The sequence below is a fragment of the Oryctolagus cuniculus genome, chromosome 14 (assembly GCF_051225735.1).
Source record: "Oryctolagus cuniculus isolate XC-2025 breed Fujian yellow rabbit chromosome 14, ASM5122573v1, whole genome shotgun sequence".
NCBI classification, from domain to species: domain Eukaryota; kingdom Metazoa; phylum Chordata; class Mammalia; order Lagomorpha; family Leporidae; genus Oryctolagus; species Oryctolagus cuniculus.
Genome location: NC_142880.1, coordinates 6,055,750 through 6,075,703, shown reverse-complemented (window position 1 = coordinate 6,075,703; position 19,954 = coordinate 6,055,750). Strand labels below are relative to the sequence as shown.

The window sequence follows — 19,954 nt, the reverse complement described above, 5'->3', positions numbered from 1 at the left end:
CAGGTGGAAAGGACGAGCCATCACCTGCTGTCTTCCGGGATGTGCGTTATAAGGAAGCTGGATCAGAGGGGAATACTTGGGACCCCACCCACGTGCTCTGATAAGGGGTGTGCGTGTCCAAAGGGGAGTCTTACGGCTGAGCCAAGTGTTGCTCCTGGCAGGATTCTTAAGCCAAGCATTTGTGTCATCCTCTTTGCATTAGCTACTTCAAAAGTAATGTTTTTACTACAATACTTTGTAACATAAACGGCAGGAAAAACAATAGAGCAATGTGAAGACGAAGCTGACTCAGCTGTTAAATCTGTTCAAATGGCAGCTCCCTTCCATTCAGGTGTACAACTGAGCGATGCCTCACAGGCTCTGCTTGAACAGATCATTCCTTACCCGTAATTAAAGCACCATTCGCAGTTACTTTAGCAAACTGTTGCATGCTTTCTGCTCCGGTCTCCAGGAGGCTGCCTGCCGTGTCTGGTAAAGGTAGACTGGCTTGAGAATTAACTCACTACAAGGAAATGAGCAGATTGTAATGCTAGCTCTGCTTAGTGGGCCTTTCGGGGTCTTCTTTTGTTTTCAAATCAAGACTTTGGCTCCTGCAGGCCTCAGTGGGAGTTGAGTTGCTTAGTAACCCTGCACTCACTAAGGGCTGCTGCTAACAGGCACTGCATTGGGAGGAACCGGGTAGAGCAGGCGGCTGGCAGCACTGCCACAGAGCTCCAAGAGAGCACACCGGAGCTCCAGAGCCCCCAGTTTTCTGTCCTGTTTGTTTTCACGCATATCATTTGTTTGCAGAAATTAAAAAAGCCCTCAAGGGATGGAGGCCAAACTGTTGGTAAGAAACTTCTGATGCGTGTTCGCTAGCTGACAGTGTGTGTGGTAAGCAGCCCAGTGATTTATCCTGTTGTCCGATGTCTGTGTGGTTCCCCAGTTGTGTGTTCCTCCCTGGGGATGGAACTCATCTGTCTTCCTGCCTGCAGTGTGCTGTGAGCCTCTGAAAGTCCATGCAGATAGAGGGCAAACACTCTCATGTTTCTTTTTCCCTGTTTTTTTTTTTTTTTTCTTGCGGGGTGGGGAGGCGAGGCTAATTCTTGCTCAGATAATAATTTTTAAAAATAGCGAACGTTGATCATTCCAGACAAAAAGTCTAAGAGTGTGGAGGCAAGCATTACTGCAGGCTACCTGTGAGTGAAGCACTATATTTTATGTAGATTGTCTTATTTGATGTTTACAACAACCCATTGAAGGGGTGTGTGTGTGTGTGTCTGTGTGCGTGTGTGTGTGAGTTGTGTTGGGAGATGTCCTATTATTATCTCAATTTTACAGATTAGTGCCTGCAGTTTAGAGAGGCAGTGTAACCCCCAAGGTCACACAGCTAGCGATTTGCAGGGCTGGGATGGCAGCCAGGAAATCTTAATCACTATGCTACACTGTATCGCTGAAATTGCTTTAAATGACTTAGCGCGGTGAAGGGTAAGCTGTCTGCAGCACACATTGTGAATTGTGAATGCAGGTCCTATAAGGCCCTGGCATTAAAATCACAAGAACTCAATAGGTCTCGGGACAGAGGATCCCACGCCATCGGCGTGCGCCTCTCCGGGAGAGCCTGCTTCAGCCAGAAGGCTGAGCACTTCCCCTCTGTGCAGTGGCACAAGCTATACCTCCTGGCAGAATTCTGGGCCATTAGAATTGTCCCTGCATCATTAATAAAGCAGACAACCCGTGTTTATTGGTCCCTCTGGGGGAGAAAAGAAGAAAGGAGGGGAAAGGTCACGGGATGGTGTGAAAGAGACCTCGGGGAGAGGGACCAATCAAGCCTCCCTTGGCACTGCTGGGAATGAGCTCGCTCCTCTTTTGTTCCTGCTCTAAGTTACTGGGCTTCCTTTGCTCCTCTCTCCCTGTCTCTTTTCACCTCCCTGGGGCAAAATGATAGCCACAACAGCCAATTAGGGAGACACTGAAGGAGGGGAAGGTGCTGGCAGCGCCTTCCTCGTCCACAGAGGAGCATGGCTGTGGATGGCAGGTGGTTTTAATTGCTCTCACTCCCTGCTTTCATGTCCTTCCCCCACCATCACTGCCTTCTCCATCAATCCTACAGCCGGTGAGTTACCAGGGAACCAGAAAAGCACTAATAAACTCCCACCCAGGTAGCTTGAATTAATGTGCAGGCAGAACCCAATTCTGGGGGTAGCTGGCTCTGTGTTTAGGTGAGCTGTGCACCTGGGACCACCTGCATCCAGGTCACCTGGGTAGTGGTTAACAAGGCAGATTCCCGAGCAACCCTAGGAATCCCTGCCTCGGAATCCCGCGGGTGAGGCTGGGAAAAGGGCATTTGGAAATGAGCTCTCCTGGTAACTCCGGAACGCACCACAGTTTGAAAACCTCTATCTTGCAACTTACAAAGTGTTTTTGCACACAACACGGGAGCAGATTCGCCTTCCCGAGAGGTTTAATTTCTCTTGGGCTTTTCTGCGCTGTTGCTGTTACTTTCTTCTTCAACCAGTCTAGCCTGAGCTCCTACAACCAGCAAAGTATCCGAGCCAAAAAAGGGAGAGAATTTGCTTCAAACTCTGCCTATTTCTCTCTTCCTGGCAAGGTGCAATGCAAGAGGTGGACACAGGATACAGGTGTTTCAGGGCTCCCGCCTGGGGAAACTCGGGGACCAGCGTTGAGAAGTGCTGGGGTCCAGGCTAGGAGGGCCCCCACAGTGAGGGGAGGCAGGGTCCTGAACCATAGCCCATGGGCAGTGGGGAGTCCTGGAGGGAGAAGGGCTTGCTAGGTCTGGCCTGGGTGAAAAAGGGGGAACACCAGAAAAGGGAGGCGCTCTGGCTCTGTGAGAAACTAAAGCCGCTGATATTTACGGCCAATTTTTTAACCCCAGAGATACTAAGAAAAAAAAAAAAAAAACACCCAAATCTTAAATAGCAGATAAGATCCAGCTGCTCTGGCCCACGTGCAGAATCCTTAATACTGTCTTCTGGATGTATCCTTGGGTGTTTACTCAAGGCCTGCTTTAACTGGTTCTAAATAGAAGTCTGAATAGGATCTGGCAAAAGGCCTGACAGGCACAGGAGTCCCAGGGGTCAGAGACAATGCATCCTGTTTGCTCCTTCCCCACCGGCACCTCCCCCACCCCCTCTGGTATAGGGCTACTTTGATATCACCAGGCCGCACACAGCACACATGAATTCACAGGGTGTTCATCTACTCCCACTCCTATCCTACCCCTGAAAAAGCCAACCAAATGTTGTGGTTTGGATTTATTTCTCTCGTTACCTATATCAAGCATGATCCAAATGCTTTGTTCTCCTTTCAGCTCTCATCAAGAGCCTGTTTCATGGTCAATGTCACTGTAAAGCTACAGTGCGGGTGGGACATGGGCCATGACTTTGCAGGTTGAGACTGGGATGCACAGGTGCAGAGCTTGAGGCTTCGTTTTCTGGGGACAGTTGCTTGCCTGCTTTTTTAGAAAGCTCCTAGCAGGTGAAGAGTGACCCAGTTACTGTGGCCTTGTAAGAGCTTGATGTTCTCATGGTTTACTGGGTCTTTGTTGACCATGAGATTGTATGTTGTTTGAGAAATGTAATTCTTTATTAAAATATTAGCCTCTGGAGCAGCCACTTAGCCCCGTGGTTAAGACACTTGGTTCCTACACCGTAATCTTTGGGTTTCATACCCACCTGCAGGTCCTAACTCCAGTTTCCTACTAATGCAACCATGGAGGCCATGGAGATGGCCTATGTAGGAGACCTGGCTTGAGTTCCAGGCTCCTGGCTTTGGTCTCAGCCCAGCCCTTGCTAATGCAGGCATTTGGAGAGTGAAATCAGCAGATGAGGTCTCTGTCTCTTCATCTGACTCTCTGCCACTAAAATAAGTAAATGAAAATTGGAAGACTATCAGCCTCTAATTCTACTATATGAGGCCAGTCCTTGTTAAAAGGATGACATTGAACTATATGTGGCAACACTGAAGTAGATGGAGGATTCACCCAGAAGTCCAGAGTTAAGGAAAATAGTTGTGTCCTGAGACCCAAAATACATCACTATTCAAGTGAGGGACACACAAAACCACATCCTGTCTCCTGGGTGAGCAAGGTGAGACTCTCACCTGGCTGAGACTGGCCACAGATCTCGGGGAGCAGTGAATTAGCTCCTCTGGTGACGGTGGAGCAGGAACCTGGCAGAACGCCTGGAACAGGTGGTGGCTGTGCCCAGTCGGAGTTGCCCATGGGAAGTGTGTCTGTTCAGACTCCCCCACATTTTAGCTCGCAGAGAAGGATGCTCTCAGTTATCACAACCTGCTGCTCCTCAGCATTGGAGTCATGCAGGTAGCTCCTCCTTGCTCCAGTTTCAATCCTAGACAACTCACTGCTTTTGGGTTACAATTTGGCTTTCAGTGTAATTCGCCCAGGGAGGGAAATAGAAGGGCTAAATTCTCACTGGAAATTCACAGTGGTTTTGCTTCATTGGAGTCTGGAGCCTCCTGCAGCCTGGTGGGTTTTTATGAATTAGCCTCCATGGATGGGCAGGCTCTGAGAAGACAGGGTGTCCATGTGGCAAGAAGAGAAGGCATTCAAGTGGTGCTGTGTATGCCACTGGAAGTTTTCCAGGGCGACACCTTGACTGCCGCTCACAGCTTTCTGGTGACCTCTGGGCTTGGACCTCTGTCTTGTGGGCTGCCCATGTAACCGGTCAGTAGGTCCTGGGAGCCCTCTGCTGCTGCTCCTTATACGTTGCTTCCAGGATTTGTGCCCCCACTTCCCTCTCTAGACTGGCCATTCCCCAACAAGAGTGGGAAGCAGCTGCATGGGAATTACTGTCAGCAGCCACGAGGGGCGCACTCCCTCGGATGTCCCCATCTGCCTCCAGGCAGAATTGCTCTCGGGAAAGCTTCGTCTGTTGTGATCAGCAGAGGAAGCCGCGAGAACGTGCAGCTTCCTAGACAAACGGGCTCCCAGACCAGCGGACTCCAGGAGTTCCACAGCAGGACTTAGAGGAGTGCCCAGGATACACAAGGGGGGAGCAGGGGCATCCTCTGCACGGGTAGCACCACGCGTCTTCACACCTGGTGCACGCCGGCATTGCACTCACACGGGTCTCGTGCAGCTCTGCTTGTCCACGGTGCTCCTTCTCTGAGCTCAGTGTTGCAAGGGCAGCCTCCCTGGAACATCCTCTGAAAAGCAAGCTCAAGGAGAAAACTGTCCCAGGTTCTCTGCCCCTGTTCCCGGGGACCCCACTTGCCTAAATCTCACACCGTCGCTTACCTTGCCCGTCTGTGACAATGAAACACAGGGAGGCCAGGACCCAACCCCGCACTGGTGCATCCCAACACCCTGGGGTGGTGCCCAGGGATCTGCTTGTGTGCTCCCTGGCAGTTCTGATTGGCAGCTGTGTCTCAGCTTCACCACCTACATAAGAAACACTCCGCTTGCCTACAACTAGAAACACTCTTGGGCAAAGCTCAATGTTAGACTGCTCCCATCCTGATCTTTTTTGTGGAGCCGAGTTATGGACACAAGATGTGTTTGTTTGCCTGTTTTTAAGGTTTACTTTATATATTTGAAAGGCAGAGTTACAGAGAGGGAGAGGCAGGAGAGAAATCTTCCACCGTCTTGTTCACTCCCCAAAAAGCTACAACAGTCAGGGCTGGACCAGGCCAAAGCCAAGGGCCAGGAACTACATTCAGGTCTCCCACATAGGTGCAGGATTCCAAGTTCTTGGCCATTCTTCTGCTGCCTTCCAAGGCGCATTAGCAGAGTCCTGGATTGGAAGCAAAGCAACTGGGACTCGAACCAGTGCTATCATATATGATCTGGCATCACAGGCAGTGGTTTAACCTGCTGTGCCACAATGCTGGCCTGGGCCAGGGTTTTTGAAGCACTGCTCAGTGAGTCTAGTGTGTGGTCACAGTGAGGACCAACGGCTCTGCACTGCGCTTCTCCAGCATGGCCCGAGGCCAGCAGCAGCAGCAGCCTGCCTTGTTGGAGACTGGTGGCTCTGATGCCTTAGGCGGCTTCCCAGAGCCTCTACCTGGTTTCTGCTGGCCCCTTGCTGTCCGATCCCACCACCCTCTGCAAGCCCCATCTCCCTTTTCTCGAAGGCACTGAGCGGCTCTGCACTGCGTGTGGCAGTCAGCCTGGCACCTGGGGCCTTCCACAGTTCTTCCCCATCCTGCACTTCGGCTTCCTCAGTAGCATGGGAGAACCCAGACTGCTCGCTGATCCCAAGACGCTGGCTTTTTTCCATTTCACTCGTGCTGCACATTTGATAGAATTCCTGAAGCCCAGGGGCCAGTGTCCTTAGCCCAGGAAGGACCCAGAGTTGCAAGGCCTCATGCTGTACAGCCACCAGGGGTGTTGCACATCTCTTTAATTCTCCTCTGCTTAACCTTAGCATGGGTTCTCCATTCTACCTGGGTAACAACTCACCTAAACCTGTTTCTTTAAGCACTGAAGCCCAGTGTTCTTTACACACTAAACCACGCATGGAAGGAGGCATGAGGGGGCACTGGGGGGGTGGATCCCGTTTTCTTTCTTTTCTTTCTTTCTTTTTTTTTTTTAACAGGCAGAGTGGACAGTGAGAGAGAGAGAGACCGAGAGAAAGGTCTTCCTTTGCCGTTGGTTCACCCTCCAATGGCTGCTGCAGCCGGCACACTGCGCTGATCTGAAGGCAGCAGCCAGGTGCTTCTCCTGGTCTCCCATGGGGTGCAGGGCCCAAGCACTTGGGCCATCCTCCACTGCACTCCCGGGCCACAGCAGAGAGCTGGCCTGGAAGAGGGGCAACCGGGACAGAATCCGGCGCCCCGACTGGGTCTAGAACCCGGTGTGCCGGCGCCGCAAGGTGAAGGATTAGCCTATTGAGCCGCGGCACCGGCCCCGTTTTATTTCTTGTTGTGGGTGCTGCTGACACACACCCTTTGGTGAGGATTGATTGAACCAAAGAGCGATCGTTGTGGGTTTGTCTACCTGTGTGTTTCTCTTCAGCAAAAAAGCTGCAGAAGGTGTTTTTAAGCAGTTTCTCCCTAGCTTTGCAAGTTCCAGGCCGTCTGGAATTTACCCAGTATTGGTGATGAGAGAGGGACAGGCCTGGTTGCTTTCCTAGTTTCTCTCGTTTTTGCCTTAATAATTTTGTGCAGTAAGAATTGTCGTGAGGGCTTTTTACCCACGAAGAAACTGAGGCACAGAAGAATGAAGCACCTGGCCAAGATCACACAGGTGGCAGGTGTCCAGGGAGGGACTAACACCCAGCTGTTGTGTCACCAAGTGCAGTTGTCTTACTGGTCCGCGGTGGCTCCTCAAGAGGTCTTGCACTGGCATGTGTGAGTTAAACAATAGCGCTAACTTTGGTTTGCATTATATTCCAGCAAAAAGGAGGCATGGGGTTGCCTTCTGAGTTTTTATACAAAGCATCTGGGTTTCATGGTTCAGCAGTGTAAGGTAGGCTCAAAGTGTTGAGCAAGTGATGGGTTGGTATAGAAGTGTTCTGAAGCCTTGGCCCCGTCGATGTGCTGTGTACCCATGAAGATCAGTCCCAGGTGAGCGAGACCTAAGCCAGGATGAGGTCCTGCCCTGTGCACACACCTTCCACAAAGAGAGCACAGAATGTTCTCCAGGAGGAATCTCAGGTTTATGAGAGGGCATTTTGACCGTAACATAGGATTTGTTCCGAACCCACAGTGGTTCTCTGCTGCTTCCTACGGGCCTCCTGCTCATTGTGTAGTCTGTTCAGTCCTTGTTCTTAAAAAAGTCGCACAATTGGCATTGAACAGAGAGACAAAAGTTGCCTTGCCCTAAGGGAAATGGGGCAAGAGCCCCCTACGTGTTAGTGCAAGGCAGAAAGCAAAAGGAGGAAAGAGAAATGGTGTAGGTGGTAGTGAGTGACATCCGGCACAAGGCTCCTGTCCCCCATGCGTATTAACCAATTTTCAGCACTAGGTGCTGTTGTTACGTGTATCTTTGAAATGCGATAAATGTTGACCATGAAGTCAAGTATGGTGTTTCAGGCTAGGTAGTGGACCAGGATTCAGGCCCAAAGACTCTTCTCTGGGTTGGCAGGGGACTTGGGGGAAATTGAGATCAGTCCCCAGCTGTAGTGACTGCACATTTGCGGTACACGGGAAGTCCTGCCTGGACCCCACATGCAGCTGCTGGTTTTCCGAGCTCCTCCAGGCACCAATGACAAGTTCGAATAAACAAAGTGAGAGCAATGAAAGAAGCCTGGACCCACCACGTGGCCACTGCAGCAACAGGGGTTCTCCCTTTCCTCTAAGGATCCCTGAATTTGATTGAACTCTGTGCCTTCGCAGGGAAGCTTCTTAGTTAGCCAGCAACGTGCAGCAGACAACTCAGAGGTCTATAAACGTGACTTAGAATGTTCTAGTTGATGCATGTTTTAAAAAGTAAAAAGAATCAGGTCACATTAATTTTAACTAAAGATTTTATTTGCTCTAACATCTAAAATAGTATCTGTTGACATAATCAATACAGAAATCTATTAGTGAGATGTATTATAGGTTTTTTTCATATTACATATTTAAAATGCAGTATTTGTTTCTATACTTATGGTGTACCTGGCCAGCCACCTCTCCAGTGCTCAGTAGCCACAGGTGACGAGTGGACACTGCAACTCTAAATCAGTCCACATTCCCCTAACAACAATCAACAGTTTAGGGCCCAAGATGGCCCAGGTAGGCTAGAGGAAGCACCTTGCCTATTGTCCTGATATCTCTTGTTCTCTCGTCTGTTGGACAAGCAATAGAAAGACGAATGGCCTGACTAGCCTGCCTGCCTTTTTGGAACTTTGAGTGGAATCAACCTTTCTGGGAAGCTGATGTTAAAATCAGCAGAGAGGAGAAAGAGAAAGCACTCAGGGTGTTGGCAACATTGCTGGGCTGCTGAGTTTTCCCTGACGCTGGACTTTGCGTTGAGTGAGACAACAAATGTCCTAATTACTCAATTTGGCATGTGTTACTTTGCAGCCAAAAGAGTCGCGGCTATAAACAATGTGTGAGCTGATACGTGGTCATTCTCCCTGACTGGTATTCCCCACGAGGTTACAGAGTAGAAGAAGAACTGACCGGCATGGAATCAGAGAAAGCAATGAAGCATACGGATTGCTTTATCTGACTTGAATTCACTGCATTACATGCAATTTTTTAAATGCACCGCAACACAATAGCCGTAGGTCTAAGAATCAAAGCCTGTGTGCTCGCTGTTGCAAGGTCAGGTACCCGAAGTGAGAGTTAGGCAGAATCCAGGGAATAAGCCAGCCCTATGCCAGGTGTATAAGAACAGGCAGCTTTGTGAAATCTACAGGAGCCCCAGAGCTAAGGAGACTGAGGAAGCAAAGCCGCCCTTCTCAAACAGATACCTTTCGAAGTGGGGCTCTATTTTAAGTTTGCCACTCAATGCTACCTAGAATGTAGGTTTCAATTAGAATCAGTGTGCATGTTGGGATGGGAGCGACCTACATATTTTGACACCTTCAAAGGCCTTCACTCCCAGCTCTGGATGCCGGTGGGTTTTAATGGCAACATGTTCCCCTCTTGTCAGCTTTACCGCTGGAGAGCTGGGGGCCTTGGCTGCCCTCTGTGTGCCCGGGACCCTCTGTGGGCACTGACAGAGAACACCAATTAGCACGCTGAGCTGCACGCGGGAGCGGACACTGCCACCGGTGAAAAACTCTGCAGTCTTTACTGCCCTCATCAGAAATCTGCGCGGGACTCGGCCTCTTCCTCACCATGTCATTATCCCCAGTCTACAGTTAAAGAATTCGTGTTTTCTCTTACTATGAGGCTGACAATAAAGGTAGCATGTAAAAGACAGTGCCCACTTTCTACTCGTTTTTAAGCTACTTTCAATGCTTCCAAAAATTGCCTGCGGTCACGTAAGGCCCCTAAAGATAGACATTTGAAGATCCTGCAGAAGGCTTTTTAGAGTGTTTTCAACAGCGAAATTACCTGGGGCTCCATGAAATTGAAAACCAGCAGCCTGGAGCTTCCTGAATAATGTATGGTTGCCTGTTTGACTCTTAGAGACACACAAAGGCAACAAATTCAACTACCACTGAAATTGCAACTTTATTTCTTTTCATGCAATTCAGAACTTCAGTCACACATTTTTAATTGCTGAATTTATTATGTGCTGGACCGTATAGCGTGCATGTCAGATTCTTTTTAAAAAAGATTTATTTTGTTTATTTGAAAGGCAGAGTTACAGAGAGAAAGAGAGGTTTGCATCCATTGGTTCACTCCTCAAATGGCCACAAGGGCCAAGGCAGGGCCAGGCCAAAGCTGGGACTTCTCCCAGTCTCCCACATGGGTGCAAGATCCCAAGCAATTGGGCCATCTTCCGCTGCTTTCCCAGACCAATAACAGGGAGCTGGATCGGAAGTGGAGCGGCCGGGTCTCCAGCTGGTGCCCTGGTGGCCATATGGGATGCCAGTGCCGCAGGCAACAGCTTAACCTGCTGTGCCACGGTGCTGACCCCGTGCATGTCAGGTTCCATCCTGCATAGAGACAGAGTTCTAGCCAGGGAGGTGTTCACAGTCTGAGGGCGGGGATGGATGGGGAGGGAGCAGCTGACTAAATCCCAGGTGGGTCAGGGCTCCTCTGGGCTCCTCTGGGCACTGCGGACCCCGAGGAAGGTGTGAGTGTTGTCTTACAGGTTTTTCATTTTTCTCAAAAGCAGGGATCTGCACACTCCACACACTTTCCGAGTCTCTCAGCGGTTCACCTGCTTTCTGGCTGCATGGTGAATTCCATAACTTAACATTCGCTGGGAGAAGATGGGAAAGTTTTCCTTGGAAGTAAGTAGCCACCCTTAAGTTCGCAAAAGTCAATATTGAGTCATCAAGGCACTCACATGGTAGCATGTCCTAGCCACAGGGAAGCTCTGACTTCAGAGTTAGACCACGTGGGCTTCTCTTCTCTGTATTATTTTTCTGTTTTATCTCCGATGATGTTAGTATTTATTTTTGTATATTTTTCAAATTATGCACGTAGGCATCTGTTATTCATTTTAATATTTTAATTGTTTATTTCTCTGACTTTTTCCTTTTACTTTAAAATATTGCAAATAATGTAGGAAAGTATAAAGAAAAGTTCAAGGGGCATGTCTAGGTTTCACAATTTTTAACATTTTGCCATATTCATTTCATATGTAAATATATAGATGTACACATATATACCATTTTTCTTGGAACAAGGGATGAATCTATAAATATTACGTAACAGGAACATCATGACAAAGGTCATAAAGTGAGGAAATAAGGAAATTTTATTACAGTGAAGACAACATGTGCATGTATATAACCATATACATATATACAACCAACACTATGGCATCCACACATCTTTATTTTATATATATATATATACACATACATATATGTGTGTATATATATATATACTTCCACATATGAAAAAAAGAAGAATCTTTTTTTTCCACAATGATACCTCATTGTGGTTTTTATTTGTATTTTCCTGACAATTGGTATCCCTGAATATTTTTTATGTTTATTGTCTATTTGTATTTCTTCTTCTGAAAAATACCTGTAAACATCCTTTGCCCATTTCTTAACTGGATTGTTTGTTTTGTTGCTGAATGTCTTGTGCTCCTTATATATTCTGGATATTAATCTTTTATCAAATGCACAGTTTGCAATTATTTCTCTCCCTCGTTGGTTGTCTGTTCACTGTGTTGATTGTTTCGTTTGCCATGTGGAAGCTACTTGTTAGCGATAGTTCATTTGTCTAATTTTGCTTTTCTGTCTGTGTTTTGGGATCTTATCTAAAATTTCATTTCAATGTCTTGGAGTGTTTACCTTATGTTTTTTCTGGTAGTTTCACAGTTTCAGGTCTTGTTTAGCTCCTGGATTTGTTTTGAGATGATTTTTGTGTAGATAAGATGTAAAGTAGTGGTTTTTGTTTCAAAATTCCGCTTGTGGAAATTAATTTTCCAAACACCATTTACTGAAGAGACTCCCCTATCTCTAGGTAATTCTTGTACCACACTGGTCAAAGATAAATTGGCTGTAGATGTGTGGGTTTATTCTGGTTTGTCTGCCGGTCTACCTGTGTTTTACTGCAGTACCATGCTGTTTTGATTACATTAGCCCCACAGTATGTCCTGAAACCTGGGATTTTGATGCCTTATCTTCATTTATATTGTTTAAGATTAAATTCACTCACATTTGTGTTTCCACTTGAATTTTAGGATACTTTTTCTAATTTTATGAAGAATCTCATTGGTATTTTGACAGGTGTTGTATTGAATCTATAAGTTGCTCTGGGTAGTATGGACATTTCAATACTGTTAGTTCTTCTAATCTATGAACACGAGAGGTCTTTCCATTTGGATGGACCATGTCCATTTCACCAGTCATCAGGGAAATGTCAATAAAACCGCAGTGAGGCATCATCTCACTCCAGTTAGAATGGCTGTTATCCCAAAGTCAAAAAATAGCAAATGCTGGTGAGGATGTGGGGAAAAAAGAACCCAAATACATTTTTGGTGGGAATGCAAATTATCACAACCGTTATGGAATATAGTAGGGAGATGCTTTAAAAAACTAAAAATAGATTTACCAGTACCCTAGCTGTTCTACTTATGGGAATTTAACCAAACGAAATGATATATATTTGTCTTCTCCCATGTTTTGTAATTTTCATTGTAGAATGATTTTATATACTTGGTTAAATTTATCCCAAGGTATTTAATGTCTTTTGTAGCTATTGTAAATAAGATTGAACTTATAAATTCTTCCTCAGAAGAAAAGTTATCCTTCAGCAAGACCTTGGTTGGTCTGTACAAATATTACTGATTTCCGTGTGTTGATTGTGTATCTTGCGAACTGCTGAATTCTCTTATCAGTTCCAATAGTCTCTTAGTGCAGTCTTTTGGTTTCCCTACATGTCATGTCATCGGTAAACAGGGATAATTTGACTTCTTCTTTTTTAATTTGTGTATCTCCTGTGATTTTCACTTGCCTAATGGGTCTGGTTAAAATTTCCAGGGTTGTATTAAGTGAGAGTGAACCAGATGGCATATAGTTGTTCATAGTATTTCCTAATGATTCTTTTTATTTCTGTGGAATCAGCTGTAACATCTCCTCTTCATATCTGATTTTGTTGAGTCTATTCTCTTTTTATCTTGATTGGTCTGACAAATGGTGTATCAGGTTTGTTGACCTTGACAAAAACAAAAGCCAGCTTTTCAAGTCATTAATCCTTTGTATTTTAAAATAATTCTGTTTCTTACTTCTTCGTTTTTATTACATTTTCCTCTACTAATTAGGAATTTGGCTTGTTCTAATTTGCCTGTATTCCTGAGATGTATTGTTAGCTTTTGTATTTGATACTTTTATTTTGTGGTGTTTTTTTTTTTTTATGTAAGCACTTATTGGTATAAACTTTTCTCTTAACTCTGCTTTTGCTATATCCCATAAATATTGATGTTATGTTTCAGTTTAATTAGTTTCAAAAAGTTTTTTTTTTAATTTCTCCTTTAATTTCTTCAATGATCATTCAGGAACATGTTGATTAGTCTCCAAGTATTTGTGTATTCTTTTGTTGTTTATTTCCAACTTTATTTCATTGTAAAAAAAAGATACATGATATAATTTCAGCTTTTTTATATTTGTTGGGACTTGCTTTCTGGTCTAATGTATGGTCTATGCTAGAGAGAGTTTCATGTGGTGATGAAAAGAACACTTACTCTGTAGGTTGGGATGAAGTGTTCCGTAAATGTCTATTAGGTCCATCAGTTCACTAACATAGACTGGTTGTGGTTTTCTTGTTGTTGATTCTATTGTCTCGTTGATCTGTCCATTGATGAAGGTAGGGTGTTAACATACCCTAGTATTATTGAATTATGATTACGTCTCTTTCTAGATGTATTAACATTTGTTTTTTATAACTGAGTGCCCCAGCATTGGGTGCATACTCTACAGTCACATTTTCTTGTTGAATTGATCCCTTAATCATTACATGATGACATTTGTCTCTTTTAACAGTTTTTTAATTAAAGTCTATTTTGTCTGGGTTTACATTTGTATGGAGTATCATTTTCCATCCTTTCACTTGCAGTCTTCATGTCTTTTATGGTGTAGTATGTTTCTTGTAGGAAACACATAGCTGGATCTTATTATTTTATTCACTCAATCGGGTGGTATATTTTAGTTGGGTGTTTCTAGTATTTGCATTCAAGGTTATTGGACCTAATGAGTTGGACTTGTCATTTTTATTCTAAAAGTCCTTTTGTTTTAAATATCCTTTGTTCTTTTTCTGGCTGGTTTAATACTTTCATGCTCTTTAGTGACACAAGTATCTTTCCTTCTTCCTGTACGTAGTACATTCTGAAGTATCCTTTTTGAGGCTGGTTGGGTTAGATACATTCTTTTAGTGTTTTGTTGGTTTGTTTGTTTTCTCAAAACATCTTTATTTCACCTTCATTTATGAAAAAGTGTTTGCCTGGGTAGAGTATTCTTTGTGGGCTGTTTCTGTTTTTTCTGTTGGTACTTGGGCTGTGTCTCTCTCTTCTCTCCTGGCCTGTAAGATTTCTGTTGAGGAATATGGTATCAGTCTAATGGGAATTCATTTAAAAGTGACCTGGTGCTTTTCTATTGCAAATTTTAAAATGCCCCCTTTGTGTTTTAATTTTGAAAGCTGTGCGTATTGTGTTGTGGTGAGGTTCTTTTCTGTTCATGTCTATTTGAGGTCTTAAGAGCTTTCTGTATTTAAATATCCGTATCTTTCTACAAATTGGGGGAATTTTTCTGTTATTATTTCAATGTATAGGTTTGCTAACTTGTTTATCATTTCCTCAGGAATTCCCAAATCTCAAAATATTGCTTTCTTTGATGCTATCCGCAGAGATACCAAACGCTATTTTCATTCTTTTAATTTTTTTTTCTTTCCCCCCTCTGATGTAGAAGGGTTTGATGACCCATTACAGACAGAGCAAGAACAGGCCTGGGTCTGGGACAAGCCCTGCAGTATCCTGCAGCAAGTCAAGGTAGAAGTTGAAAACGATGTCCTGGACCTAAGCCCCAGGAGCACTTTTATAATAAATGTTTGGGGAAAGGAAAGCGTACATTGTTTGTATTGAACTTACATGGACTACAGATAGGAGGGGCCGGATAGTGCTAGGTGGGGGAGGCGCCAGGAGGGCAGTCCATGCGACGAGCTGGCTGCTTCTGCGTTGGCTCGAAGTTTCTATGTGCGCAGGAGTTGCTGATACCTGGGCGTCAGCCCCTGGGGATCTGAAGTCAGGATATAAATTATTTTTCTTTCTTTATTTGAGAGACATACAGAGTGAGCTCCCATCTGCTGATTCATTCCCCCAAAGCCCTCAGTGCCTTGGCCTGACACTGAGAGCCCAGTCTGGGTCTTCCAACTACCTGAGCTGCCATCTGCTCCTTCTAGGGTGTGTGCACCAGGAGGAGCCTGGAATGGTGAGTCAGAGCTTGCGGTCAAATCTAGACGCTCTGGTAATGGACATGGATGTCCTAACTGGTGGATTAACCATTAAGCCAAATGCCAGTCCCTAAATTAAGATTTTAACACGCATAAATGTGAAACACCTTTTGTTGGCTTTACCCTGTAACAGATTCAGCTGATTAACTTTCCTATTTCTTCCTCCTTCTACCCTCCAGCCCTTTTAAATTAAATTTAGGACATCTCAAAGTTTTCATTTTACCCAAATTTATTATGAGGATTAAGTCAATCTATAAATCTATTAATTGTACTTTTCATACAGTGTTAGTAGCATTACAGTATTATGTCTCAATACGATGGGACTATATGTTACTTGGTGATTAAGTTTGAAAATCAGGAAGTAAGATAAAATTCAAGGCTGGTGCCGCAGTTCACTAGGTCAATCCTCCGCCTGCAGCGCCGGCACCCTGGGTTCAAGTCCTGGTTGGGGTGCTGGATTCTGTCCCTGTTGCTCCTCTTCCTGTCCACCTCTCTGCTGTGGCCTGGGAGGGCAGTGGAGGATGGCCCATGTGCTTGGGCCCTGCACCCGCATGGGAGACCAGAAGGAAGCACCTGGCTCCTGGCTTCGGACTGGTGCAGCACCGGCCCTAGCAGCCATTTGGGGGGTGAACCAACGGAAGGAAGACCTTTCTCTCTGTCTCTCTCTCTCTCTCTCACTGTCTAACTCTGCCTGTCAAAAAAAAAAAAAAAAAAAAAAAAAAAAAAAAAAAAAAAAAAGCTAAAATTAAAGCAAAATCATGTCCTTGAAAACGCCTAGGAGTTACTTCTGGCAGCCCTGTGGTCTATCTCAGTAGGTCTAGCGCTGTCAGTTTTTCCTCTAGAATGGGGACAAATTGTTTCTCTGACTGAATGTCAAGTAGCAAGCAGGTTTTCATACAGGGACCCTGCCACCCCCAAAGGCCATGTCTTTAAGCCTTAGTCTCCTGCCCCTTGTGGTCAGTGAGGGAAATGGCAGAGCCAAGCATTGTGACCCACTTTAAATGATTAGTTCTTCCTCTTTGGCCAACTCCTCTTTCTCTTTGCCATGGGAGGATAATTTAATTCACAAAAATTAAATGTGAGGCAATTACTCTTTACTAGCATCTTGGGGGACAGCCCTTATGAGTTATCACTTGGGAAAGGTAAGTCACATGGTGTCACGTGGGACGTATCGGCCTCCTGTGCCAAGATAAGTCTCCTGTTGCTGTCCATGCGAGTGTTCTTGTCAATGACAGCGATATTAGAACAGTGTTGTACTTCGCTGAATGATAACAGAACTGGAGTATTACTGCCTTCAAAGCGAACGCCAAAACCACCACCATCTCTCATCCAGATGATGGCAACAGCCAGCCCCCTCAGGTCTGTCCACCTCTTCCTGTGCCTCATTCCCACCAGAGCAACCACAGGAACCAGGGAGGCCTTACAGGTCCGTCTGGTTCAATATCTTACAGCAGGACTCCAGTCAGTCACAGGCACAGCCACGCCTCTTGTTGTTGTCTTTAAAATCCTAAGTCTCATTTTATAGTGCAGGATGTGGTTTGTCTTGGTGAATATCCAGGAATGTAGGTCATGAAATGGTGCGATGTGCTGCTGCCGAGTGGCGTGATCACATCAGAGTTCTCCTGTGTGTTGGGTGATTGTACTGCTCAGTTCGCCTGAATCCTTGCTGAAATGCGCTCTGGTGTTCCGCAGTTGCTGAGAGGGGGTGGAGAGGGCTCCACTGTAACTCTGATTTGCCTGTTTCCATTGCCAGCTCTGTTTTCTTTTGCTTCGTGTATTTTGAATCTTTATTGTTTGGGTCGAATGCCTTTGGGATGGTTATGTATTCTTGGTGGATGCATTCTTTGACCATTAGGCAGCACTTCTTTGTACTTCTAGTAATTTCTTTAACTCTGAAGTCCATTGCTGCAATCCGTTTGGGCTACTAGAACAAAATACTATAGACTGGACAGCTTTTTAAAAAAGACAAATTCATTAATTAATCAATCTATTATTCATTCATTTACTTATTATACTCTTGGAGGCACGGAAGTCCCAGGTTGTTGCTGTGGATTCGTTCTGAGAGGAGGAGCGTGGTGGGGGCAAGAGGCGTGGAGTCACCACACAGACCCTGGGAGCCAGGTGAAAGCGGGCCAGAGGCAAGCAGCCTGCAGACTCCTTTATTTCAGTTGATACAGCAGCTTATATAGCCAAGGCAGCCAATCTGGTCAAGGGGCAGTCTATGCCCTAACCAATCACACCCTGTTGCCAGGCAGTTTCCAAAGCCATCCAATCACAGCCTGTTGCCAGGCAGGCTCTGTTGTCATGTGGTTTCCAAAACCATCCAATCATAGCCTGTTGCCAGGCAGTTTCTGTTGCCAGCGGCCATCTTGGCATGGCCTTCTCATTCCACCACACCAGGTGATATATGCCAGCAGATTTGTTGTCTGGTAAGGGCCCAGTTCCTCATAGATGCTGCCTGCTCAGTGGGTCCTCATGGTGGTGTGGGAAACGCAGCTCTCCAGGGATTCTTGATGATGGGTACAACCTTATTCTGGGAGTAGAGAGCAATCCTCCCAAAGGCCCCCACTTAATAATATCACATGGGTAATAGGTTTCAACATGAATTTGGGGGGTCACAAAGATTCAGACTATAGAATCCACTTTGTCTGACTCAGATGCTTCTCAACTAATGATGGGTTTGTATCCCCATATATTGAAAATAGTGTAAGTCCAACATAAATTAATACATACATTAATATACCTAACCAACTGAACATCCTAACTTAGCCTCCCTTAAATTGTGCTCAGAATACTCACGTTAGCCTGGAGTTGGGTAAAATCATCTGACTTAAAACCTATCTTATTAAAAAATGTTGAATATCTCATGTAACTTACTGACTACTTTGATCCAAAAGAGACTGACATCACAGGACACTGTAGAGTATCGATTGTCACTCTCCTGATCACATGGCCAACTAACTGGGAGCTACAGGTCATCGCTTCTGCACAGTAGTGTAAGGGAGTGTTGTACTGTACCTCACTAGTCTCAGAAAACAGCAAAACTCACAATTCCAGTATGGCTTCTACTGAATGACCATAATGAAGTAAAAAAAATATTAAGTCAAGCCATAATTAGTTGGAGACTGCATTCATAGAGCCACTTCTGCCTTTTTAAAAATCAGCATTTTGCAATATGTATCTTTTTCATCCTTTAACTTTTTTCAACCTATCTATATGTTTGAAATTTATTGTGAGTAGCATAAATTTAAATTATCTTTTAAAACACATTCTGCCATTCTCTGTGCTTTTCTTTACTGTTGGATTTAGGTCATTTACATTTTTTTAAAATTTTTTGACAGGCAGAGTGAACAGTGAGAGAGAGAGACAGAGAGAAAGGTCTTCCTTTGCCATTGGTTCACCTTCCAATGGCCGCCACAGCCGGTGCACTGCGGCCGGCGCACTGCGCTGATCTGAAGCCAGGAGCCAGGTGCTTCTCCTGGTCTCCCATGGGGTGCAGGGCCCAAGTACTTGGGCCATCCTCCACTGCACTCCCTGGCCACAGCAGAGAGCTGGCCTGGAAGAGGGGCAACCAGGACAGAATCCGGCACCCCGACCAGGACTGGAACCCTGTGTGCCGGTGCCGCAAGGCAGAGGATTAGCCTAGTGAGCCGCGGCGCCGGCCTGTCATTTACACTTAAGGAGATTATTAATATTTTACTGTTATACTTTTGTATTTGTTTTCTGCTTACCTTCTGTTATTATATTTTTCAGTATCTCATTGGCTTGTTCAGACTTTTATTTCTGTGCTGTGACTTCTTATTCTTTCCTTTGTTTCAAGATAATTTGTAATTGTTTGTTGACTGATTTTCATGTTAGTTCCTTTAAAACCCTTGACAGATAATCCGACATCTTATTCACCTCATCATTGGTGTTAGTTAATTGTCTTTTCTCATGCAAGTTGTAACTCTTCGGTTTCTTTGCGTGACTAGTGATTCTTGAACACTTGTATCTCCTGACCATTTGGGCAATTATGCTAGGAGATTTGGGGCTGTATTGATTGATTTTTTTATCTTAATAACAAGCATGCTCCCTGTTTAGGTTTAGCGTCCAGGTCCCAGTCTTCATCCGTGGGCTGTGGTTTCCATGGCATTCTCATGTTCAAAGCCTTTACAGACCTATTTTTTCCCGGTTTAAATTAAGTCACTGGGCTCTTAGTGGTCCCCACAAACGCCAGTTGAGGTGAACCCAGAGAGCTTCCCTGGGCCATTTTGCTTGGTGCCTCTGTACCTGGAGACAGGTAGGGTAGAACGGTAGATCCTGGGCCAGGTGCTTGGGGTGTGTGTGTGTGTGTGTGTGTGTAGGGAGTGGGACCTGTGTTTTGGAAGAGTCTCATGCCCTGCAGGGGAGGAGCGGGTTGCTTGGGGAGGGGGGCACGTTTGGTAGCGTAAGTCCTTTTGTCAATACCCCCAGACATGGGATGTCTTTGGGTGCAAGAGAGAAACCT

The 19,954-nt window shown here is 45.4% G+C and overlaps 1 protein-coding gene across 3 annotated transcripts in view; it reads left to right on the top strand.

Moving 5' to 3' along the window:
* The first annotated feature begins 400 nt into the window (after positions 1–400).
* Positions 401–19,954, top strand: part of LOC149122228 (uncharacterized) — an 86,822-nt gene continuing 67,268 nt past the window's right edge. The window contains exon 1 of one of the 3 annotated variants that reach the window (XR_016220432.1): positions 401–829. The gene's annotated coding sequence lies outside the window, so the exon portion shown is untranslated. The remainder of the gene's footprint in view (positions 830–19,954) is intronic. The other 2 variants (XR_016220430.1, XR_016220431.1) reach the window with 2 other exon arrangements.